The sequence below is a fragment of the Pan troglodytes genome, chromosome 1 (genome assembly GCF_028858775.2).
Source record: "Pan troglodytes isolate AG18354 chromosome 1, NHGRI_mPanTro3-v2.0_pri, whole genome shotgun sequence".
NCBI lineage: Eukaryota > Metazoa > Chordata > Mammalia > Primates > Hominidae > Pan > Pan troglodytes.
The window spans coordinates 128210423-128223069 of NC_072398.2; the positions used below are offsets into that span (position 1 = coordinate 128210423).

At 33.3% G+C, this 12647-nt stretch overlaps 1 protein-coding gene across 2 annotated transcripts in view; it reads left to right on the plus strand.

The window, feature by feature from the left end:
- Nucleotides 1-12647, plus strand: part of COL11A1 (collagen type XI alpha 1 chain) — a 232057-nt gene that overhangs the window by 148255 nt on the left and 71155 nt on the right. The window lies entirely within an intron of this gene.

Below are 12647 nucleotides of genomic sequence, written 5' to 3' on the forward strand. Positions count from 1 at the left end.
CTATAAAGTCATCTTTGGATAATTTGCCTCCATTTCATGTATTTGTAAAAATTCCCCCCCACACACACACCCAGTGACCTTTATTATGTCTCCATTTTTAGAAATTACATTGGAATATAGTTGGCTGTCTCTCGCATTAGGCTGTGAGTTACCAGTATTATTTTGGTTACTCACAATACGGTGCCTGAAGCACAGTAATCATCTCACACTTACCCATTTGAATTATTATGAATACCTAATATTGGAATAAATTTTATATAGCATTACTTAATACTGGGAATACAACAAGTATATCATTTTTCAGATTGATTCACATGATACTTACTCTTTACTTCACTCACATCATATAACAACCATTGACATAATTATGGAAATGTGGCAAAGATATTTTTTAAAGAAAATATATTTTGATAACTGTATTAGACTTCCACTGGAGTTCATAAAATTATGAACATTTTCTAATGTCCTCAAAAGTTAGTGACAGTAGCATTAGCAGCAACAACAACTTAATAAGACAAAAGTTCTTATTTAGATATAGAATCTTCTAAAATTTCAGTAAAATGCAATCCATTTAACCAGACCTTCAGATTCTAAAGATATCTTCTAGGAATAAATGATGTTTTAAGAAAAATGCACACTGAACTAATCATCTGAGCTGTGACTACAAGGATTAAATTGTTTTAAGTTATTTTTTAGGAACCAAGCACTGAAGCTCTCTCAGGGGTTGGGAACAGTTGAAACCAGTGTATTTGTAGGCTGCATACTATGTCCAGGGGATACAATTTTCAAAATGTTAATTGAAATATGTATAGTTACATGTAGAATAACATTAAATGTACTTTTATTTATTTGGCTTCAACTGTGTATTTGACAATTATTACTTACTTTGTTTTATGCAACTGAACATCACAGTAGATATTCTTTGAGATAAAATAGGATAAACAATTTTGAAAAGAAATACACCAAAGACTAAATAGCACTGTAAGTTGGTTGGTGATTAAATGCCTAATGACATACAAACAATAAATGTTAATTCTATGAGGGAGGTAGAAAGAGAATATAAATAAGGGGAAGGGCCATGTGGAAAAGGTGACCCTTGAACTTGGCTTCACAGAGTGCAGAAGATTACAAAATCGTTGAAGAGCAAGAAAATATTAGGAAAGAGATGTGATGTTTAATTAGTATCTGTTTTTGCCCAAGTGGGACAAAATTTGGGAGATGGACTAACATTTGTTGAATTCTTGCTAGCATCTAAGCACTCTGCTATTTTACATAATAAAAAACTAAATCACTAATACAACATATAATTACTGAAGCTCTGAAATTGCAAGATGTAGTCATTTGAATATTTGAAATGTACAGAACAAGTGGAGTAAACAAATTGAAGTTTTAAGAAAACAAATCTGTCATTAATGTTTAATATATAACAGAGATAGGAGAGAATAGATCACAAAAGTCCAGTGACCAATGTCAACATTGGAGTGAGCCGATGACTTGGGCAATGTGGAATCCAAGGACATTGCAGATGTAGCAAACACGGAGGGGGCGAGGTAGTAGGATTTATGACTAAGATTTGATGTGGGCAGTGAGGACAAATGAAAACTGAACAATGACCTCAAGCTTATGTCCTTGAGAGAATGACAGTTTGGTGATGCCTTCCATGCCTAGAGCAATTTTACCTCATCAAGAGCAACAACAAACAAAAACCAGAAATATGCACACACAAAAACTTTTAAAACCTCTTGGCAGTAACAAAAAATTACAAAGGATTTTATACTTTGCTAATAGTTATGCTTGATAGATGCTCACTGTGTTTATTTGAAATTAATAACCATTCTTATATTCACAAATCAAATATGCAAACATCAACCAATTAAAATTATTCCTTAAAGTTGTTGGAAAAGGATTCACTAAAAGGAAGACACCATACACATTTATTAGTTCCTAACACTATTATTTTAATTGCTGCAGAATCTAGTGAAGCAGTGCATGATGATGACTCAGTTCATAACAAGTGCTGAGCGAGCCTTAGTTTACTCCATTTAAAGTGATTACATCACATAAAATTTGATTTTGAATTTTTTTATTCCAAATGACAGATAAAACAAAAACTGGATGGTTTTCTAGATGTGAAGTATAATTTATCTAGAAAATTAATAATGTCAATTCTTATTTTTTGAGGTTCAAAACTTACTATGAGTTTCCCTTGCAATTAATATTGAAAAAAAAAGAATCAGGAGTAGGGATTTCTTTAAAAGGTAACAAGTTCTGCTTTGCAATGTTAATAGAAAAGGTGATGGCAAAATATTAAAGGGGAAGTATTTGATCAGTTGGTGAGAAATGATAAAATTCTGAGTCATAAGGAATAAAGGCATAAGAACATCTTCTAAAAATTCATTTTATAATGTATATGTCTGAGTTTATATCAATCTTATGTTAACTTTACCTTTAGAATATTGACCAAATAATGGTAAGTGCAAGACAGGAATTCACAGAAACAGAGTGATGAGTATTCAGCGGTTATTTGTATTAAGGAAAAAGCAAAGCAAAGTGATGAGTTCTGAGGAAGAGAATGTGAAGTCTAAAGGAAATAGAAAAGGGAAATGAAGTAATATTGAGAGTTTATTCTTTCAACTCTTATGCTAGGTATTTTATATCTGTTATTCTTATTCTTGCAACTTGGAATGGTAGATTTTTTTTTCTATTTTACCATTCCATATTTAAAGACAAAAGATCTGAGGCTTGAAGAAGTATAGAGCTTGCCCAAATTATCTGGGCAAATATCCATGATAGCACTTTACATAAACTCATTTTCAAGTCATCTTGACCCTTCTAAATCTCTGTGAACAATTTTGTCAAAAGAGAGTGAGAAGAGTTAGTATTTCAACTACCTAGGCTTTAATATTACTACATATTCTCTATAACTATTGCTTATTTTGAATGAATCGAAGATGAAACTGATTAAACTAATATACAGGTTGATTTTTTAATGACAAGATGTTTGTCAGAATGCCATTGAACTCTTAGTTTCTTTCACCTATAATGCAATTCATAAGGAATGTAGTTGTGCTGTGTATTTCTGGATTGCTAGGGAAATAATAAATTCCCTCATTGCACAGGATACTGATGAACTAAAATTAAAAGTCCTAAGCAGAGCTTTAATCAGCTAACCTTATTGCTCACAGTGATATTTGCAAAGTTTGTATGTGTCCCAATTATGTAGCTTATGCACTATATCCTTACTATATGACTCTAATCTGCAAAAAGAACAAATATAATATTTAATTCTAATGTATCCATTCAAGTGTTCTATCTATTCATTTATAAGTATATTTAGTATCTATTCTCTTTATTTATAATCCATTTAGTCTGAAGCATAGGTCGTTATTATGACACTCCATAGAAGTGGATTTACTGTACTCAGGTAGGTCTAGGTGTATGTCATTGACTTATATTTAGAGAAACTTTATTTGTAAAACAAATAAACTAAAAAAATCTGTTTGAAGATATGGGATATTGCTTTATACAGGGTCATCTTTATGAATATCCTTGGAAGAAATCTCTTGCTAACCATAGCTTTAAAAATATTTGCAATTTCTTTTTTTCAAGTATGCTTTTTATAGAATATTAAAAATTTTTTTAAATATTAACTGACTTGGTTTTTTTTTTAGTCAATTTGAATTACAAAACTTAGAATTCTTTTCACTTTGGCTTACAGAAATAATGGAGTCAAAATAGAGACGGTACAGAAGATAATGTTTGATAACTATTGTAAAAACTTTTTGAACACAACTTACTATCAAAAGTACCTATGATATACTTTAATATTTTCTATTATATTTTGTTATAGTTCATATTTTTAAATACTGGGCAAGACCTATGAAATTTACCTCATAACCTACTCATGGAGCATAACCTACAGTTAGAAAAATCCTTGGTCTTGGTATGCATTTTTAGTTTACTACTACTACTGGCTCCATTTTACTTCAATAAAAAGTTATTTGCTTACCTGTTTTCCTTGCTTACCTATTTTAAAATTTATATTGTCTAATATTTTATGCATACTATTTAAGCTGCTATAAGTCTTTTTCTGTGAAAGTACCATAAAGAAATAAATACCAGAAAATATCAGACAATCTATTAAACTGAAGTTATATTGATTCATAAAATGGACCTTCCTGCAAAGAGCTTATGGTTTACTGAGGAGGACAAAGAGCAGATAAAATAACATAGTAAATAATAAGAATATACTAAAAGAACAGAAAACACAAAGGTGAGAACAATGTTTTTTGCCTAAGGAAATTATGTTTGAATTGAAGCTGTAAATAAAAACCAGTTTGATCTATGAAAAGCAGCCTTTTTGTGTGCTAAATTTAGTCTTGAACTGCTCATCACTTTTTGTCCTCTTAGTAAAGAACTAGTATTTCAAGGTTAGGGTTATCTAAAGGTTTTGGTCCTGGGAGTTATTGTATACTGAGGAACGTTCTGTCGTGCTATCACTTATGACAAAATTATACCAATAGGGTGCTGTGACGTTGGGATTTTAAAGTCTAGGAAAACCAAGTGTTCCCTGTATACGTGATGTTGTATCCAAGAACTGGTAACAGATGCCAATCAAATCCAGGGCATGTCTTCTGATCTCAGGGGATGTAGTTACTAAATGGATGTCTTGATGCACACACAAGACAGAAAGTAGCAAGAGACTGAACATCAAGAGAGAAAGGCAGTGCAGCATTTTTCTGCATGATGAACATAAACTGGGTAAATGTTTTCTATGTATGTAAACAGATATATGTAAATATATCATGCAACAAATTCTCAGCTTTCACCTACTGCATATATTTTTATAAAACAAAATCAAGGAAAATAATATTTAGGGAAAATATATTTTCCCTAAATAATCTCTCCTCCAGATATTCTTTATGGTAGAGAACAATCTCATTAACAACAGTTATTTATCTAAAAATGAGATTAAAACAAATATAGTAGTATGTTTTGTAAAAGCCTTCTATCTTTACAATCACATGTATATTTTATCCCTAGGAGTTGTGGAAGTTAACATGCAGAAAGTATATGAGAGGAGCCAGATAGCTGGTACAGGATATATGTCCAGTATTTAAAATTGTGCGGTATAGCGGTCTTTACTGTTTTCCTGTGACTCCTATTATGTGACCATCCCCCCATGATTCTGACTTTATTTTCCTCTTTATTTATTATTTCGTCTTCTTCTTCTCATTGCTTCTCTAAGAGTTCACATTCTCTTCCTATCATAATTCCTATTCCTCTTATTTTTTTTTCTTCATCCTATTTCTGAGAACCTTCTTTTCCTTGGCTTTTACTTATTCTTCAAGCAAGGGAATAACCAAGGTTTAAAAGGATGTCATGTACCGACATGCCAAGTCAGATTCTATACATTTTAAGATAAAGCCCATTTTCTCCATTGTGACCCCGGTAGACCTTAGTGGACTATGATTACATCCAACTAGGGATGAGATAAATGTAGCAATAGTGATGGGGACCAGTGATCAAAATCTGAGGTATTTGATTTGACTTTGATCATCAGAGTCTATGCTTTAAATTCTGATAATTCTTGATAGTTCATCTGAATTTTTAGTTCACGTAATCTAAAATGTATGTCATGTAGAGAGTGAAAGTACTTCATAGTTTTGACATGAAGGTCAACTTCTTTTTTTTTTTTTTTTATTTCAAGAGGAAGTTTCGCTCTTGTCGCCCAGGCTGGAATGCAGTGACGCAATCTCGCCTCACTGCAACCTCCGCCTCCTAGGTTCAAGTGATTCTCCTGTCTCAGCCTCCTGAGTAGCTGGGATTGCAGGCACCCACCACCAACCCGGATAATTTTTGTATTTTTAGTAGAAATGGGGTTTCACTATGTTGGCCAGTCTGGTCTCAGGCTTCTGACCTCAGGTGATCCACCCGCTTCAGCCTCCCAAAGTGTTGGGATTACAGGCGTGAGCCAAGGTGCCTGGCTGAAGGTCAACTTTTTAAAAAGACAGAGCAGACGTGCTTTTGCCCTCTAGTTGTATAGCTCTGGTTCGTAAGCGCTTTATGTGTTTATGCTTCTATTTTTCTCTCTAGTGGGCTGCATCTTAACTGAATGCTGATGAGGTGATTTGTCTATCACTTTCATTTACTTTACAAATGCTCCTCAGAATATGAAACATCCAGTGAAAATAACTGATAAAACATTTATTTTGGTGTTCTCATCTGTGTGAGGGATTAGGGAAATACTTTCTATTCCCATTGCTCCAGGAATATAGACCAATGCTATTGCTTCTTGTTTCATTATCATTGTAAGTTTTAGATGAAGGTGCAGCAGGATTTAGGGGAAGGGCTGCAGAAGGGGATAAAGCTAATACACAAGTAAAGAAAGGTAACTAAGTAGAGAAAGGTAAATTCTTCCTTTTTAAAAACATGTAAATGTTCACTTTTCAGTTCAAAACAAGAGAAAAATGGCATGTTTTCCATAGTTGTTAATATTTAGTACCGAAATAACAGAACACTTATGATATTATGGTCATTGTAATTCATGAAATTAAACAGATATGATTGCCTTTGGGAAACATGTTTTTATTGTCATTTAAATCACATATTAAGCAAATAATATTGCTATAATTTTTAGTCCCTCCTTTGAGTTCTTTCTAGCTAAGCACTTTCAATGTATAAAATATCTATCCTTCTTGCAGAGAGACAAGTATACAAATAGTTAAAAGTTAGGATTAACAATGCCATATTATGAGGAAAAAGCCCTACCCTTCTTTTAACAGGGTATTTTATACCTGTTGTTTTGATATTCATCTATTAATGTATTAAATATGCCATACAATTTTCTGGATCTTAGTTTACTTTTCTGTAAAATTTTACTTCTACAATTATTTGAGATTTTATATCTATTTTTGGAATATATAACTGTTCACTTACAGTCCTCTAACATCTATTACATTTATACTTTTTGACAGGCATTGTTCAAAGAACTTTATTTATATTAAACATGACAAAAACCTGATGACAAACTATTTCTGTCTCTATTATGACAGGCATTGTTCAAATAACTTTAGATGTATCATAGTAAACATCACAAAAACCTGATGACAAACTATTTCTCTCCATCTATGGCAACAAAAGTGGCCCATAGAGAGTTTGCTCCAGATCAGAAAGCTCGTGGTTCCAGTGCTAGAGAGGGAAAGATCATACACTTAATTGACACACTTATTTATGGCATACTATGTGCCAGTAACTACTCAAACTGCTGGAGATCAATGAAAAAAGAAAAAAAAAAGAAAAATCAAAAACCTCTACCTTTGTGAAGTTGATCATTATCTATTTTACCTATGCTTAAAGACAATCATTCAGTTTAGATATAATAGTTTATTTATCTGACAATTATAAAGTCCCTTGTTCTTTAGCCAGCTATACAGCAATACAAAAATGTCTCACTATATATGCCTACTCTTTATGCAAACAAAAAAAGTATATACACAATGTGAGTTTCTCAAGGGCTGCTTCCTGCCATAATACATTTCATATTCACAATCAAGTGTCCCAAGAGAATAGATTCTCATTAGTGTTGAACATGGAGTTTTTAGTTGAATGTCTAAATGGGACCTTCTTTTCATATTGGGCTTAGATTTTTGCTTAAAAAACATAACTTCTCCAGTGATTCTGTTGAGATTAAAGGATTCATAGGCTTATTCTTTTAAAGTTGGCATGAGAATATTTAAATAAGATTTGCAAGTTTGCTATGTCATTTGCTTAATGGGTAGGTACCATCAGAGATTTTCACTTTTCATTTATAGATATATAAAATAAAATTATAGCAGAGCATGCTGTTATTACAAACATCTAGGCTTTGAGAGTGTTTGAAGTAACTAATAGAAAAAGAAATTGCAGTTGTACTTTAGGGCATGGATATACATTCCAAAAGTCTCCTCTTGTTTTCATCTGTTGTTTCAAAGTTTATGAGCTGTGACAAGATCATGAGCAATATTTTAACTACAGAAAAGTAATATATTCTCGACACTAATTTTAATGCAGCTTCCACAAGCAAGATGACAATCTGAAATTTAAGCTTATGAATGCTCCAAGGGAGAAATTAAAACAGTTAAGCTTTTAAATAAAAAATAGTATACAGTATCTGGCTGGGCACGGTGGCTCACGCCTGTAATACTAGCACTTTGGGAGGCCAAGACAGGTGGATCACGAGGTCAAGAGATCGAGACCATCCTGGCCAACATGGTGAAACCCTGTCTCTACTAAAAATACAAAAATTACCTGGACGTGGTGGCGGGTGCCTGTAGTCTCTGCTACTCAGAAGGCTAAGGCAAGAGAATCGTTTGAACCTGGGAGGTGGAGGTTGCAGTGAGCCAAGATCGCACCACTGTACTTCAGCCTGGTGACAGAGCAAGACTCCATCTCAAAAAAAAATAGTATACAGTACCTACAAACTACACATATTGCCATAGAGTCAAATCAGCATTCTGTCTCTTCTTGATATACGTTAAAATAATTATTAAAATATTTCAATTAATTTTAAATAATAAACATACTTCGGTATAAATTTAATAAGCATTATTTTCATAAGTAAAAGCCATGGCTTATTTTCATATAACATGTCAATCATAATGCATCCAGTTAAGGTAATATTTATTTTCTTTCATTTTGAAACCATTTCTTACCGGGAAAATATACATTCAATTGCAATTTTCCTGCAAATTTGAAAAATTTCTCTTGATTACATGTGTGTACATTTGAAGCCTAATTTTTATTTTATTTTATTTTATTTTATTTTTTTAAGACAGAGTCTGGCTCCGTTGCCCAGGCTCTGGAGTGCAGTGGCGCGATATCGGCTCACTGCAAGCTCCACCTCCGGGGTTCATGCTATTCTCCTGCCTCAGCCTCCCGAGTAGCTGGGACTACCACCTACCACCTGCCACCACACCCGGCTAATTTTTTGTGTTTTTAGTAGAGACGCCACCACGCCCAGCTAATTTATTGTATTTAGTAGAGACAGGGTTTCACTGTGTTAGCCAGGATGGTCTCAATCTCCTGACCTCGTGATCCGCCCGCCTTGGCCTCCCAAAGTGCTGGGATTACAGGTGTGAGCCACCACGCCCGGCGTGACGCCTAAATTTTTAACATGTTCAACATGTTTGCATACATAATAAAAACACAAATGCATTATAGTTATTTAATGCATACAGTCAATATATTATTGTTTGTTAATATGAATTAAGAGACATGGAGATATTTACTACTCAGAATGTAGTGCCAAGTGCTGCATTAATTCACTCCAAAAATAATGGTAGAAAACCAAGGTTCTATAAGAAAGTGTATAAGAAATACTTTGAAGGATTTCATGCTTCTAATTCTCAGGAAAATACAATTTTTTGGTAAGATGGTATATCAGTCCATTTTCGTGCTGCTATAAAGAACTGCCCGAGACTAGATAATTTATAAAGGAAAGAGGTTTAATTGACTCACAGTACAGCATGGCTGGGGAAGCCTCGGGAAACTTACAATCATGGTGGAAGGCAAAGGGGAAGCAAGGCACCTTCCTCACAAGTAAGCAGGAAGAAGTGCCGAGCAAAGGGGGAAGAGCCCCTTATAAACCATCAGATCGCATAAGAACTCACTCATTGTCAGGAGAACAGCATGGGGGAAACTGACCTCATGATTCCATTGTCTTCACTTAATCTCTCCCTTGACAGGTGGGGATAATGAGGATTATGGAGGTTATAAAGCAAGATGAGATTTGGGTGGGGACACAAAGCCTAACCATATCAGATGGTTATTGACCTGGGTCAAAAAAAAGAGGCTGGAATTTTAGTAGTATAGGAAAAGACCAAAGACTTTCCATGTCAGAAGATAAGTGTGACCAAATATTCAGAAGTGAAAATTGGACATATTGTGTTAGAGAGACAGTGAGAGATGTAATATTTTAGGAGAAAATAATGCTCAAAGTAGAATGCTAAGATATAAAGTAAAAAAAAAAAAGTCTAAGAATGTGAGTTGAATATTTTCTAGTATGACTGAGGATAAATATATTCTCAAAAAGATGCATTAACCCACACTATTTCAGAGTTCAGCATAGGTGAACTCTGAAATAAGGAGTGAAGGCAGATGAAAAAGTACCATGGTGTCTCCAGTGAAATGTGTTGAAAAAATACCAAAACTGAAAACAGTCCTTTGTTGTTGAAAATTTCAAATAAACTTATAAACAATATGACAAAGAGCAGAGATTTTTTTTTTTCTTTCGAGACAGAGTCCTGCTCTGTCACCTAGGCTGGAGTGCAGCAGTATAATCACAGCTCACTGCAGCCTTGACCTCCCTGGGCTCAGGTGACCCTCCTGTCCTGAGTAGCTGACTACAGGTGCATGCCACTACACCCAGATAATTTTTGTATTTTTATTAGAGAGGGGGTTTCACCATGTTGTCCAGGTCTTGAACTCCTGGCCTCAAGCAATCTGCGCACCTTGGCCTCCCAAAGTGCTGAGATTACAGGCGTGAGACACAGTGCCCGGCCAAGAGCAGAGATTCTAATGAATTGTGTAGCAAAGGTCAAATGAACTAAATGAATGATGGAGAATGATTATTTGGATAAAGGAAACAAGCATTTTCATCAATTCCTTTAAGTTTTTTCTTTGTTTGTTTTACACAATGTTCAACCAAAATGAGCTTGTTCTGGTAGAAGTGGCTCTTAAGTGGCTATATTTCTTCCATTTATTAAAATTTAGCACAATTCATTGTACCCATGAGTTGTATGGGTACAATGAGTCAAGGAAATTTTGTTTTCACCATTTATAAACTGCTAAGCATTGTAGAAAATACTTGGTAGTGAATTAGGGCACACAGAACTTGAGTCCATGGTTTTTAACTTAAAAATATACAAGTCATACGGCAATAAAATTATATTGCATATGCAAAGCACTTAGCACAATAATTGTTAATTAGTAGGTATAATAATTGTAAGTCAGTTAATTCTCTTAAAATGGACTTCAAACTTTTGTTGATTCTCCCCTTTTTTCATTCTAGTCTAGTACCCATCAACTTCGCCATAGCCTAATGTGATATCTTCCTAGGGTATTATTTGAACAGTTAGGGTTTAAACAGGATTAAAGAGAGAAAAATTTTATGGCCCGACAAATTAAAATCGCACCTGTTTTTGTATAGCCAATTACAAATAAAATACTGAAGAAGTTAAATTGAATGCTTATTCTAGATTTGATAAAACTAATGGATAGCAATCATTTTGTGAGGGTTAGAAGTGAAATACTAAACAAAATTGTAATATAGTCACCTTATATGTACATTGATCCTCAATAAATCAGTGTTTCAGATTAGTGGAGATTTATGTTTAGTGGTATTAATTTTAACTTGAATAGAATAACCCTAGTTGCATCATGTGTTGTCTTCTGTTGATGTGTTTCTGTTACCAAAAAAGGAGCACTTTTATTGCTGACTTTTTTCTTTCCTCTCTTTTTAGTAATTCAAGGGACACCTTTGCATTCCTCTCAATTCATAGACCTTGCTCTTCTTGCTCTTCTTCTTATCCATCTCCTATACTTTTTTCTTCCTTCCTGACCTCCCTCTCAAAGAATTAGAGGCAAATATTTGTGTTCTTTTTACTCTTAGGGTTGCTCATTTTGAATGTGCAACAGTAGGAGGATTCTATTATTTTTTCTACTGCATTGACTTCTATAATCATTCAACAGGAGTCTGTTACCTGGTTAACAGTAATACAACTTGTGGTTGACTATTTTATTCATAAAATATTTTAATATTATTAAATTAAAAAATACATTGATGAAAGAGTATATATTTATTATCTAAAAAGTACTAACTGCAACTTTCTCTTATAACTATAGCCTCCTCTTTAGTATTTGGAATACTTCATTGGTAAAAATAGAGTTTACATACAACTCATTTATTATGCAATATAAGAATATTCCCTAGATTAGTTTTTGAATATATACTTACTCACAGCTCAAAAATGCCACTTTTGTTTATATAACGCTCAAATTTCACAATTTCCTTAACTATATTTTTGGCAATGTCTCTCCAAATTATTTCTATCACCTAACTTTAAGATACCCAATAATTACAAACATCGATGTCCTCATTAGAAAGAACCAATGGGTGGCTTTGTCAAGAAATCAGAGTAGAGTCCAAGCTCAGGGTTCTCTTAACTAGTTATATGATTACAGGAAGGACGGTTAACTTCTTTGAACCAGAGATTCTTCATTTTTAAAACAGATGCTACAACAGCTCTATAAACTACCTGGAATTGTTGTGAGAATAAAATAAGATGAAAGTTAAACTGATTTGTGAATTGTAACGCATTATGTTAATACAAGTTGTTGGTATAGTTACCATTTTTATCACATGTAATTAGTTTCTTGGTTAATAAAAATACAAATTAGAACAAAGTCAATAATGTAAATTTGTGTAATAAAATGATTTCTAATATATTGTAGTATAATAGTAGAAAACATAAAGTAATATATTTTCCAGCTTTTATAAATAATTTTCTCTCTGAGTTTTGAAATGATGATGTTATTATCTAAGTATGTTAATTATTAAGAAAAAATACTAACAATTATATTTTCTAATATTTTACATTTAGTTTAAA